Source organism: Macrobrachium nipponense, chromosome 20, assembly GCF_015104395.2.
Source record: "Macrobrachium nipponense isolate FS-2020 chromosome 20, ASM1510439v2, whole genome shotgun sequence".
NCBI lineage: Eukaryota > Metazoa > Arthropoda > Malacostraca > Decapoda > Palaemonidae > Macrobrachium > Macrobrachium nipponense.
This window is the reverse complement of record NC_061089.1, coordinates 75527480-75542435: the sequence shown is the minus strand read 5'-3', so window position 1 is coordinate 75542435 and position 14956 is coordinate 75527480.

Genomic DNA, 14956 nt, shown 5'->3' with positions numbered 1-14956 from the left:
TTTATTTTTTATTTTCGCATTGTAAAGTTTCAAAACTTGATCATTTTTCATACGAATTAGCTAAAATTGGCACCTAGCTCCTAGCTTAATATCTAAATGTTAAATACTGAAAGTTATCCACAGGAAGCAAATTGCATTAACGATAACTAATTGCGTGACTTCAATTCCAGTTACTGAGAAATAGTATCAGCTAGAAAATAACCATAATACGTAAAATAAAAAATACGTGTTTATTAAATACAAAATAGTTGAGAGTACTGTTCAGTCACAACCAGCGGTTATCATGACATGAGAAAAACTCCGAGGGATGACTTTACCCTACACATAACTTACATATATAAACATAAACATACATTATATATATATATATATATATATATATATATATATATATATATATATATATATATATATATAATATATATATATATGTATTATATATATATATATAATATATATATATATATATATCTTACAAGTGTGTAATGTTAAGTGAAATCACATATCGTGTCTTGCTTGGAGACAAGCTGAGCTGTAAGGGCAGCTTACTTGAGCAAAGGAATTTGAGTACGCAAGCAGTTTAACCGAGAGACTGCTTGCCCTGTCGTCAAGCATGTACATTCGTTTGTACGGATGTTACAGGCCTAATAGTCCAAGGCACTTGCGAAAGTCACATTCTTTTCAGTGAGCACAAAGAGGTCAGGTGGTACGCGCCGAGTGTCGGGAGAGAAAGCCCCATCATAAAGGTATGATACATTTTTGTAAGACTAAGAAAACCATTACCTTTGAAAAGGGAGAGAAGTGTGAAATACTTTCTTTACTTAGATACTTTGAAAAGAGTGATGTGTGAAGTGTATCTTTTATCCATTATTATCTTTAATATAGATGGGTCCTATTCCATGGCTAATTTAGAGATGTGATTCTCTAACCTGACTAATATAATGAACTTATTGACATTTTGGGTCTGGGAGTGAATTCTTAGTCAGGAGGGTAGAATGTTAACTTACTGGTTTCTTTATGGACAGATTTGGGTTTTCTGCCATTATGACTTGTTAATAATTTTGTTCTATTTTATATTCAACTGCTTTGGGAAATAAATAGTATATTTTTATACTTACGAGATCTTAATAGCAGACAGAGGGCACCATTGACAGCAGGTAAGGGTTTCTAATTTGTGTAGCTTAACTAAAAAGGGGGGTGGGGGTTAAGCTATATATCACTAATATATAATAATAATATATATATATATCTTATATATATATCTATTAGATATGTATATATATATATGTGTGTGTGTGTGTGTGTGTGTGTATATATATATATATATGTGTATATATATATATATATATATATATATGTATATATATATATATATATATATATATATATATATTGATGGCAACATTTGAAGTGTAAAAATGTATAGTACTGAATTAATCCATCGCGTCCGTTGCATACAGATAAGTTTGCATCCTAAGCCACGACCTGTGACATAATCCGCACGAATACCCTTTACTAAAAGATCCTTCGGGTTTTACGGATTGAGCAACGTACCTTTTTGCAAAGCTTTATTTTACAGTCAGAGTGTCATGCATATTGAAATCGGTACTCGACAAACAATCATATATATATATATATATATATATATATATATATATATATATATATATATATATATATATATAATATATATATATATATATATATATATATATATATATATATATATATATATATGTATGTATTTTTTTCGCTGTTTAGAGATTTGTTTACACTGCGCAAGAAATCTGCTGAATTTCCATATGAATAATGAACAATTATATACACATTTTTTAAAGAGCTGTACAAAATCCTAATCTTTCATGAAAAAAATACATGATTAAAAAATAAGAATCCACTAGAATAAAAAAAAGTTATATATTTATATATTTATATATATATATATATATATATATATATATATATATATATATATATATATATATATTCTCACTTTTTAGAGATTTGTTTACACTGCGCAAGGAATGCTGAATGTTCATATGATTAATGAACAAATATACACATTTTAAAGAGCTGTACCAAAATCCTAATCTTTTATGCAAAAAAATACTTGATTAATAATAAGAATCCTTTTATTTAATAAAATATATATATATATATATATATATATATATATATATATCTATCTATAATATATATATATATATATATATATATATATATATATATGTAGCATCTACTGGTCATTTTTACCCACATACATATGAAATTTGTAGTGGCAAGAGCGATCCAAAAAAGAGCAAAGAATTTGGGAAGTTAAGAGGGCATTGCGGCTATTACAATTCATATATATATTATATATATATATATTATATATATATATATATATATATATATATATATGATATACTTATATACATATATATATATATATATATATATATATATATATCTATATATATATATATTACCTATACAATAAGGCTTACCACCCGCACTGCCTGGGAAAACTGAGTACTGTCATTTACTTTAGAAAGGACGTAACACAATTTGTGATTTTTATTAACTTGTTTATTTAAAGCAATAAATTCTAAGCAGAATTAATAATCACAGGAAAGAAAAGCATTTTCAATGATAGTACACATAAATTAAAACGGCGAAGTATTTCAACGGTGTCGATGAAAATTTTTTTCTAAATCGTACTACTCAGTTATAGACAGCTGCAGAGCCCCTTCCAGTTTAGTTTACGCGGCAGATACGAAAGTGTACAAACCTACGTTCCCAACACTCCATGTTTCACACCAGTCCTACGTGTTATCATATGGCTGGGTCTTTGCTGGCAAGGCCAATTGGCCTTGTTTGCTGGTAAATAAAAGAGCCATACAACAAAGTACGAATGCGGAGGGAAAACAACTTTGGCCCATTTCATGAAATATCCATCGTGCCTCAGTTGAACTAAGCAGTGACTCTATACTCTGTTTTTTTCCATCTGTCCATCCAGCTGTGGTGTTTGCACATGGTAACACTGCGTCCCGGGCTTTAAATAATATCCTATTTCGAATATTAACGGTGTAATTCGCATACAGTAAATTATAAAAAGACTTTTCAGTTGCAAATGTATACCCAGATATCCTTTTATTTACTTAAAACTTACACATAGCGTATAGTTCGTGGTGGCTAGTTCAGTGTGGGGGCCCGCTAACTATATGGAAAAGGGTATGACGATGGCAACCTCATTGTACGAGTATTACTATATTTTAAATATGCTATATATATATATATATATATATATATATATATATATATATATATATATATATATTATATACGTATAATCTATTCCAAGGACATGTAAATGAGATCATTCAAGTCCTAATTGGACGATGATTATGAAGAGCCAATAGCGCATAAATGAGCCCTACTTCAAATTAAGAGCGAGAGGCGGAGGTGCCACTTACAAATATTTCATTGATATGAAAGCAAAAATTTTATAATCTCAATAAAGAAATATGTACCTATAGATTTATTTCTAAGTTTTAAACTTCCTCTTTCCTCCCAAATACATGAACCGCATAGTAGTAATTCAATTTGAAATACTTACATATAATAAATGAATATATATATATATACTTGTGAACAGACACAGATACATACACACACACACACACACACATATATATATATATATATATATATATATATATATATCTGTACGTTAAGCACTCATTTGCTTACCTTAGTATTCAATTTTGAAAGTTACATATAATGTAATACATACATGCATACATGCATACACACACACACACACACACACACACACACATATATATATATATATATAATATATATGTTAAGCACTCATTTGCTTATTTGAAAACTACACTCGGCAACTCATAGTCAATTGAAGAAGAATCTATCCATATTCATCTCTCTCTCTCTCTCTCTCTCTCTCTCTCTCTGATCTTCTTTATACTAAGGCAATGAAAATTAATCCCTAAGGTACAAAAATAAAATTTACGTGCACACATAGCATCACACTGACTAACTGGAAAAGAGTAAAGGAAACGAATTATAAGCACTTATTTCAAACAACAGACAATGGAATTCAGATATAAAGTGGAAATCAACATTCCTTACCACCCATCGTCACTAAAAATTTCCTCTTAATCACCAAAATTCTGTGACACGAAGTCCTAAAAGTCTGTGGGTCAATTCCGTTACCAATTCCAAACACCATTTCATATGCTCGTAATAACAGAGCATTTCTAACAACTAACAGAAACATTTCTGTGTGAAAAGGAAATATCCCAATATCACAAAAACATAAATGGTAATAGAAATCACATAAAATAAAAATGGTAATACATAACAGCAACGGGGCTCAACTGCCCTTGTGAATGATGTGGAGAGAAGAGAGAGAGAGAGAGAGAGAGAGAGAGAGAGAGAGAGGGGGGGGGGGGGGGGGAAGGGGGGGGGGGGGGGATTATATAGCAAAGAAGGGCCCGTCTTCTTGATGAATCGGTGTGTCTTGGAGCAACTTGCCTCTAGTTTGTGGGTCTATTTTACATTTTGCATGATCTTCGTTGACATATTAATTCTTTTCTTTTTTGCTGAGCTGAAACCTCCCATGGGTATGTAAGCTGGTATCTTTTAGATCTTATGCACAATGGAAATAATGAATCTGAATAAAGTAAAAGCGCATATTTCTTAGTGTAAGAAACAGGAAAATCCTTCAAAGAAAGATGAATGGATCTACGCCCATGCGGGGCTTGACAGAATAAAGGAATGCTAAAGTAAAGCATTGTAAGAAATGCATAAAGGTCTTATTTTAAGTAAATACAATGATCAAAAACAAAACTGCCGCCCACCAGTGAACGTTAATATCCAAGGAAAGCAATCTAGCAAATGGGAAGTACTTTTATCTGAGGGAATGCCGATCAAAATTTATATCCCTGAAATTGCGTATAATTAAAGAAATTATACTAAAATCTTAAAGAGCGTTACAGCTAAGCGTGTAAAATTCATGACAGAAAAGGAAAACAAGGTAGTCAGACATCTATGCATGTAATTAAGGGCATTTTCTGAAATGTTAGTAATGCTTCAGAGCAAAAAATGTTAAATGGCAGATAGATATGAATGAAACTGGATCAAAGAATCTCATCCCCAAATCCACTTCGAGAGAGTCAAACGAGTATTTGATTATAATCACGGTCTGAGTCAGAAGATCCCGGATGTTTGCTCTGGAGATAACTCGCAGAGTGTGTTTCCATCATCCTTGCGAAATGGCGGCTCCATTACTGCTGATATTGAAACTCATTAGCATAAGGAGTGGGCTGAGCTCCTCACAAAGGAGGAGGTGCCAACGGAATTTGCATTATTCGCCAGTCTTTTCGCAATTACTGGGACATTCTTCGATCGTGATTTCTAATTTGCTGAAGAACCTTTGTGAATATTGTCAAAAACGAAAAGCAATCGAATCTTGCATTACACTTGTTTTAGCGTGTTACTTTCATATTTGATTTTAAAATCAAATTTAAAAGTACATGGAAAATGTTTTATTACTTATTGTACAAGAAATACTTCCATTCCGACGCGGTGACGACATCGTAATAAGACTTACTTAAATTTTCTCCACATTTCTGTTGAGTATACAAAGCAAAGGATAAGGAATCTTGAATGAAGTGAAATCCTTTCTTTTCATCGCCTTTGAATTGATTATCTGAAATGTCAAGAGTTTCCAGCAACTGTCTTTCAATTTATCTGCTTGATATCTCTCGAAAAGTTCAGACATTTTAAATAGCACGTTATGTTCCAGTGACCATTTTCAGTATGAAGAAAATTGCATATGGCAAGCTTACACCGATACTCTCATTATCTGGTTGGTTCACAAGTTAGGATGTCCTTTCCATTATCAGTTTACTTTAGCTATGCAGACTTTTTTCCTTTAATATAGGTTAATGCCCACTAGAGCTGATGGAAAGTGGAACACTATCTCTGTTTTTCACTACGTCTCGAGTAGGGATAGATTCTTGCTTAAAGTTAAGTAGATATTTCAAGTTCAGAAGCCAATCATTCATGATTCTTCCTTTTCTTTGTTTAGAAATGAGGAACCCTGGCCTTCATTGCATTACCACAGTCTTAGTGAATAAATCTTTTATTGCTAAACTTATTTTATTATAGCTGTAACCCGTTTCTTTTCATGGCAGTAAAACGCAATAAAAAAAATTTATATTACAGTGTGGAATGGAAATTTATCGCAAGAAAAATGTGGAATTCATTTTTTTTTTTAATAAGTTCCTATCAAAACCCGTAAAAACTTTCATTTGCAAACTAGAAAAACTCCCACCCATTAGCGCTCAGGCCCTGACAAACGTGAATCGTATTTCAATTTAGGATTCTCCCTGTTCAAAAAAGAATTAGAACCGTGCAACAGTTTTACGGAAAGACTACAAAGCTATCACTTTCAACTTTCGATTTCACAATGTCTCTTATTCCCTCCGATTTAAAAAAGCAGCGAAATCTTGGCAGAGTTTTTAGGCGCATGCAATACCGTCAACACGCCCCCCCCCCTCTCTCCCCCCCCCCCCCCCCCCTCCTCCACCCTTTCCCTACCACACATACACTATTCCCTGGTCCCTTCTCCCAACCCCCCTCCCCTCCCCCCGATGGAAAGCTGTTGGCCATAATCAAAAGGAGCGGAGCCTTTGGCGTGAGACTTAAAAAGGCCATTTCCTGTGCTGATGGAGTGTTATGAAGAATCCAGCTGCTTCGGTTTAATGAAAATCTACGAGATATATTTTCCAGAACTTCTCTTCGCTTTTTCGTTGCGCTCCGTCGCTTCCTTCCTGCGTTGTTATAGCACAACAAGACGGCAACGGTAGCTACCTCCAACGACTCTAAGGAGCATCGGCAGCGCCAACGACGACGGCAACAATGCCGTCGGGTTAGGATTAACATTTTAAAGATCCTTCCGAATGAAAGGAGCCGAAAGATGCAAGTCAGGAGTGGAGTATGTATATATATATATATATAATGTGTGTGTGCCGGTATACACAGGTATTTTTCTTTTGAAACTCAACATAATTCGGTGCTTAATTCAAACAAAGCAAAAAAAAAAAAAAAAAAAAAAATATGGCGAGTGAAGAGGGTATGAAACAAGATGAACCGTTTTTGTGGCCGTCTTAACTATACGATAATTATTCCTTTTCTTAATAAGTGTTCCATTCCTTAATACATTATTCCGTTGACGTTAATATAATTACTTGATGCCTATATCAAAATTACAGAAAATATTTGCCGGGCGAGTTTTCTAAACACGAAATGTATGAGGGTGTGTTTTTTTTTTTGAAATACTTATCTTTTATAAGGGGGGGGGGGGGGGGCACCGGCCCCAGCCATACCAGTCTCGGCCCCTAAACCATAGAAGAACTATTGCGCATTAAAAAGAATCCAGAAAAGGAAAAAAGGGGCAATTAGTTTTTCTTCCGTCGACAAAAAGTTAAAAAACAATCGCTTAATTGCTCTAAACATTCCACTTTTTTCAGTGCGCCATTACGTAATGTGTAATTAGTCACTTGGTCCTGACGTATGAAGAGAATTAAGTCTTTATGAGAAAGCCTCAAAAATGAATGAGCTTTGTTTCACGCCACACAATGAGTAGATTCAAATGTTCCAGAAAAATGCTTAAGACTAATGACGGAACCCAGCTAGGGTGGAAGAATGTCGTTTGTCCTACAGATGGTCGGGTATTTGAAAGACACTTGCATTTTTCGTTCAAGGCGAGAGAGAGAGAGAGAGAGAGAGAGAGAGAGAGAGTAGAGAGAGAGAGAGAGAGAGAGAGAGAGAGAGTCTTTCTATTCAAGAAATAAAAAAATCATGAAATTATTTGTTCTCTCCCTTTGAAAAAAATACAATTTTTAATAAAAATACCAAATTAAATTACTAAAATTAAAATTCAAGGCAAGATTAAAAATCATTATAATGATTATAGAATAATAAAGAGTAAAAACTGAAAAGATAGTATTTGTTCTATTGTTTTTCTTTGGAAAGACAGACACAGCAAGATAGGTTTCAATTCAAGCTTCCCTACCTATTATTAACTGTCGTTTGGTTTTGGAAAAACACTGCCATAAAAACTACTCGAGTACAAATTGACTTCTCGCCCAGTCAAAGCAAAGACAGAGAAAGGGGGAGAAAGGCGGCAGAGTAACAAAGAAGCCAGTCACTCACACGGACGAATAAGAGAACGAATGGAAATCTTTGGAAGCGACACAAAGTCTACGGAGGGAAATCCATTTTTCACAGCTGGGCAAACTAAAACCTTGACCGGGTCAGACATTCCTTAACCCTACCTCCAACCCGTTTTTCTCTCATCTCACTCATTTATTTCTTTTAAATGAAACAAAAATCTTATCTAATCCTTGAGATATGGTAAGAAAATTTTTCGATATGTGTCCTTTCCTAACGAACTTGAAGCCACGGAACCTTTGAAGCGATCTGTTAACTTGCATATTATTTCTAGAGGGTCCACAATAATATAATTGTTAAAAGCTCGTATAAAAGCTTCCTAACCCTTTTCGGGGTTCATCTTCAGTCCAAATGAGAGACTAAACATAAACTGTACTGAGGCAAACATAAATAATCAAAATATAAGTCACTGAAGATTGTTGATATCAGTAGTTGGCTCGTAAACTGACGAGATGATGAAGAGAGTTATACCCACTTCTATTCTTTTCGCTCAAAAGAAATAAAAAGCAATGTCATTATGAAGTTTTCCTTCCAAGCATTCAGAATTTGAGACCCCGAATATATAGACGGTGAACTTCAATATATCTCAGCAAATTTTTGATGGCTCAGGTAACCCCTCACTTCATTGAGAAAGAAATTTCGCGAGGAATGAGGTGTTTCTATGGACTTGAAGATAACAGCAGGGAAAAACCAAAAAGACATATATCGCTTCCCTTTAATCCAGACGAGCAGAATATAAGTAGTAAAGTAAACAAAAGTCAGAAGGACACAGACGCAATCTCATAAGAAACAATAACAACCACAAAAATCCCATAGTCCCATGAGTGCATGAACTACCATGTATGGATTGTAAAAGGAAATATTTTGGCGAAAGTGGACGAGGACTAGATACACGTTTAGGAGAACATAAACGAGCATATGAGCTTCATTCACAGAACAGCGCAATAGTAGCACATGCATTCAGTAATGACCACAGACCTAATTGGAACGAGGCTAGCATCATCTTTAAAAGCAACAATGTGAATGTTAGGCGGCTACCAAGGGATTCAGAGCCGATGGGACGTTGTTTTTCGGCAATAACTTTTTTATCAAAGGATCGGATAAAGGTGAAAGTTGGCAAGTGTACATTTTATAACCCTACCTAATTTTTACAAGTATTATTTAGTACCTAAGTTCGATAGTTTTGATATTTATGGAGTAAAATTAAGTCGTCGAGGCCGGAACCGAGAAAATCACAGAGAAGCGTTCTAAAACCATTCGTGAACTAAACATAATATGACGTCATGAGGCTCCGCCCATCCACCAGCTAGGCAGAAAGTCACCAACAGTAACAGGTGAATGGATATGTTTACATAGCCCTCTATGCATTCCAGAGGCCATGACATAGCGTTTTTTGTAAATAACTTTTAAACCGACTTATGGGTATCATGCCACTAAAGCACTGCAGGTATCAAACTTCGTCATAATTTTCGGAAGTACTGTGCATCGCCACATGTCTCATTAACGCTCTTACTTAAGAAAATGAGCTTAAATGTCATTTTACCTATCCCTGGCAATACGAAATTCTTTAAAGCAAATTAATATATTGTATAGGATATTTAAATTTTTTCAATAATCATATTTTAATCTATAGGTTAGGGTGATGGCTCTGCGTCACAGATACGACATAAAGCACCACTTGTTCGAACAATCTGAGTAAGGGAAGAAGTTGGTCTTTTTTTCTAAGAGTAAACGGCTTAATTTAAGCACACCTGCCACTTCAGTGTACTACCATAAATTAAGACAATATTTAAACACTCAACTTTAGTAGCACGGATATCCATAGGTCGGTGTAAAAATTGTTTGCGAAGAACACTATTTCATGGCCTCAACAAATTCGACAATGACCAGCAGGATATAGAATTGTCTCCGTGGTTGCAAGACTGCATTTGACCTCTGATTTACCACTTTGTAGGCAAACAAGACTCGTGGCAAGAGTGTGAAAACCCGCGAATAGATGATTATTTCTATAGTAGGTAACAGTAACTTGGCAACACTCATCTCTTGCTGCAGCAAATAGAAGGCTATAATGTCGAAACCTGAGATAAAACAAACCGGATTTTCTTTTTTGTATTCCCACTCAAAATAGATGTAGATCTAACAAATGAGCTACAGACTGGTTGATTATGTGGATGAACTGCATACAATGAATTATTTGTAAAGTAGAAACAATGTGAATATCAAGAAAATGGAAGAATTCCAAGCTGACAACTTAGTCCCAACAGGTGCTGTGGAAGTTGGATGAAACCTCTACAGGGTGGAGCACAGTGATGCCGTTTTTTCTTCACAACATTGGCTTTTAGCAGTGTTACCATATACAATTCATCTGATTTTTTTACTTTATTTATGATTTAATGGTTAGAATGCGTACTTCCCGATGTAGAATTATTTTCCGTGATGTTAGAAAACTACACATCACTTGCTCAATATAAAGTATTTTTGACGAAGAAAAATAAAGTATTTCAATAATATTCATTTGTATAAATAAAAGGATATGTTTTATATCTTTATTTTCATAATAAAACATAAAAAGCAAAGTGAAGAATTTTTTTCGTCAGTGCCGTGGCCTTTGGTCGGAAAAGCAACGGAGGGTTGCCATATGTCACCAGAAAGCCACACTAGTAGACGAAATTCTTCAAAACGGCAACCCTGGTGGAGCATCATGCCGTCATAGGTTAACGTCATTATTGCGTTCAAAACCCTTACCTGCTATTTTACTCTGATAAGTACCAGAACTATTGAACTTAGGTACAAAATAATTGAAAAAATTAGGCAGGGTTATAGAATATACGCATGCCAACTTTCACCTTTATCCGATGCTTCGATAATAAGTTATTGCCGAAAGCAGCGTTCCATTATCTCTGAATCCCTTAGTACTTGAGGGAGCTGCCATATAAGCTAACATTATCTTTAAAAGCAATAATGAGAATGTTAGGCGACTAGTTAAGGGAGCTGCTATATAAGCTTGGGAGAGTGGTTCAAAGGTAACAAGTCTTTTGTCAAAGAAGACCCATTTGTTAATCTTTATGTTATCAGCATATTTTGAAAAGATTTTAACTTTAGGCCAGTCTCTTTCTTTCCTCTCCTGATGCTGCTTCTACCTTGCCTCTCCTTGGCCAGGTAACCGCTGCCCTAGGGGAGTCTGGTTACGGTGCCCAATCTACGATTCCTCTGGATGAAGGACCTCCTGCAACGTTACGTCAACCCCTACGGAGGTCGAACACAATTGCAGCCAGGAATATTAATAGAGGAGAGGAAATCACCTAGTTAGAATAAATGCCCTCTTTTCCATCACCTCATCTATTTACGAGCCAACTACCGTTGTCAACAATCTCCAGGGACATTATATTTTGATTGTTATGTTTACTTCAGTACATTTTAGGAAAAATCACTTATTTCGACTGAAGATGAACCCAGTGAAGGTTCGGAAGCTATTATGAAGTTTCGCACGAGCTTTTAACAATTATATTATTGTGGAACCTTTAGAACAGTGGTTCCAAACTGGGGACCACGGTCCCGTGGGGGCCCATGTAGCAGAATGCAGGTGCCATAATCTGAGGATATGTATATATAAAACCATGGTTGTATACATACATGAGTTATGCTTGGTGGTGGGCGATGGACAAGCATCCTGTATGAAAGTGGGTAACGACAAGAAAAAGTTTGGGAACCACTGCTTTAGAAATAGTTTCATGAACTCTCTTGACAGAGAGCTTTTCCCAACTTATCATTATTACTAGTTATTATCTGGAGGAGGGACCCTCTTTCAAACAAGTTCTTATTGAAAGATAATTGCTGCATCAGCTGCATTCAACTTGTAAATAGTTTTCTCTATTTTTCTAATAATAGCTTTCTCTCTGCTATTACAACGCAAGGTACATCGACGATATTTCTTTGTACAGCCGAGGAGGAGGAAGAGGTTGAAGCTGTCCGGCGCATGTTCCAGCATCGCAGTTCGCTGAATTATACCGTCGAATTCAGCAACGAAGGTCAGCTCCCCTTTCTCGACGTCCTCGTCTCCAAGACCGACGATGGCCTAAAAACCTCCGTATATACACAGCAAACAAACCTAGGGCTTTGTCTGAATGGCGACAGCGAATGCCCTGTGCGGTTCAAGAACACCACAGTCAGGGCCTACATTCGGAGGGCCCTTTCTCACTGTTCTTCCTGGCAGGACACTCACAAAGAAACGTCGACCGAGTCAATCAGATGCTCGTTAATAACGGGTATTCGAATCGACTTGTTGATAAAGAAGTCCGAACAGCGCTGGGATCGGTGGTACGCGAGAGTGAGAGACCGCAGCCTCACCCCCATGAGAAGATCAGCTGTATTACAAAGCAAGAATGCACGCACGTCACCGTGAGGACGAAGATGCTTTGAGAAAAATAAAATAATCAAAGAGAATGTGACCCCCCTACCGAAGCCGACAAAGAACTCGAACTTGTAATTTATTACCAAAATCGACGTACCCGGGACCTTATTATTGTGAAGAACAACCCGACCCCCCCAACCCCCCCAAGCAAGAGACCTATTGAAACAGTCGAATGTAGTCTACCAATTCTTATGACCCCGTCCGTGGATGTCCCGGCTCTTACGTTGGTATGACTTCTATGAAACTGTCCAAGAGGATTTCCTGCCTCGTACAAGGAGCGATTAAAAAACCATTTCACGACAGCACACCAGGAAGCTATCTCCCGCGACGGTATTATCAAGAATATAAAGATAATAGGGAGGGCTCCTGACCAGCGACGCTTGCGACTCCTCGAGGCACTCCTCATACAGCAAGAGAAGCCCTCATTGAATACGACGCAGGAAGTGCTCTTCCTCCCCACCAACTTAAGGAGACCTATGTGTATAAATAATACAAGTAATACCAGACCGAGCGACACCCCCGATCAAAGAATACCAGATGAGACTAGCAGCCCAGCAGCCAATGACATCGCGAGCCGTCGTGACACAACGTCCAGGGAAGCCTTGCCCCAGCCTCGACGGTCTGCTAGGCTGCAACTTCGCGACCTTCAACGACGAGAAGCGTCTTGAAGAAAACTTCCTTCAACCAACGGCGGGAGCGCATTGCACCACCAGCCAATGAAAACGCAGCTAGCGGTTTGACCCTGCTGACATGCCGCTATGTATTGAGTAGATCTGACAGCACCAACAGCCTGCTCCGATCCACTGCCGTGATCATGCTCGGATGATACCGAGGAAAACGTTGGCCACTATATTAATTTATATTTTGACCTATTTGTTCATTTACTGTAACAAATAAATAAATTGTAACCATTATCCCTGAAATTGACTGCTCCTGATGAGTAATATCGGCGCAATACTCGCCAGAGAGAAAGCTATTATTAGAAAAATAGAGAAAACTATTTACAAGTTGAATGCAGCTGATGCAGCAATACTATTATTACTATTATTATTTTGGTAGAAGACCCTTTTTAGGCAAATACTGTTAAAAAGGATGGCAGAATTGAGCGAATTGAAATTTTATATATTGTTTTTTCTATTTTCCTTACAATTCGCTTCTCAGGCTCAGCGATTTTGTTTCGGAGTAACTGGCCAATATTCATATTAGGAATTTTCAAAAAATTGTGAATGCTGAAGGAATCTTTTATTAGAACAGGATATCAGGTCCAGGTCAAGCAGGGGTCGTCGTCAGTGCCGATATTATTCCGTAAGCGTAGTTCAGTTCGGGCCAGGGTCGTCTTGGATTAAGGGCTGGTGTTGTTGCTGGTATAGCTGGTATTAACGTGACGTTTCGACCTTCTGGTAGGTCATCTTCGGACGAGTCGGTTGAAGAGACTGTAGCAAGAAAGTTTGCGGAACGGTATTTATAGCGGCACGGACCTAGAGTTGCATTCTCATTAGTCGGGCCGGTCTTGACGAAGCCGTGGATCTCGCCTCGAAGGTCTCGGGGATTCTCTCGTGCGAGCGTCACAGTAGTGTGCCTGGGGTGAACGTCAGGAATTCCGTCTGTAGCAGGAATTGTATCATCCTGTGGGGGCTCCTGATTATCTGGCATCGTCGGGGGGGGGTCGCTCGCTGCTCTCCGGGTCGGCGTGGGAAGGAGAAACTTTTTCTTGAGTTATATTTAAGTTTGGTTTCTCCTTACCTATATGAAGGGCTTCTAGGAGGCGCAGACGTCGGGATCTTGTCTGATCTATTATTATGATATTAGGGATAATATCATTTCTTTTTATCCGTTTGTTATGAGCAGTCGTGGCGTGGTTGAATATGGCTCCTTCTTGGGAGTGGCAGGAGTTCGCTTGGTGGAGAAACGCATGGAGGTCATACCGACGTATTTACCGAGGCATCCTCGGACGGGGCATGTGTAACGGTAGACCACACTCGTCTTCTTCAAGGGATCCTGCAGGGGCGCCGAAGGAGGTGTTTCTATGGACTTCAAGATAACAGCAGGGCAAAAACCAAAAAAAAAGACATGTATCGCTTCCCTTTAATATATATATATATATCATATATATATATAATATATATATATATAATATATATTATATCTATATATATATATATATGTGTGTGTGTGTGTGTGTGTGTGTGTGTATATAGTATATATATATATATATATATATATATATATATATATATATATATATATATATATATATATATATATTTCCTTTGCCTTTGATTATTCTATTGCGCTATT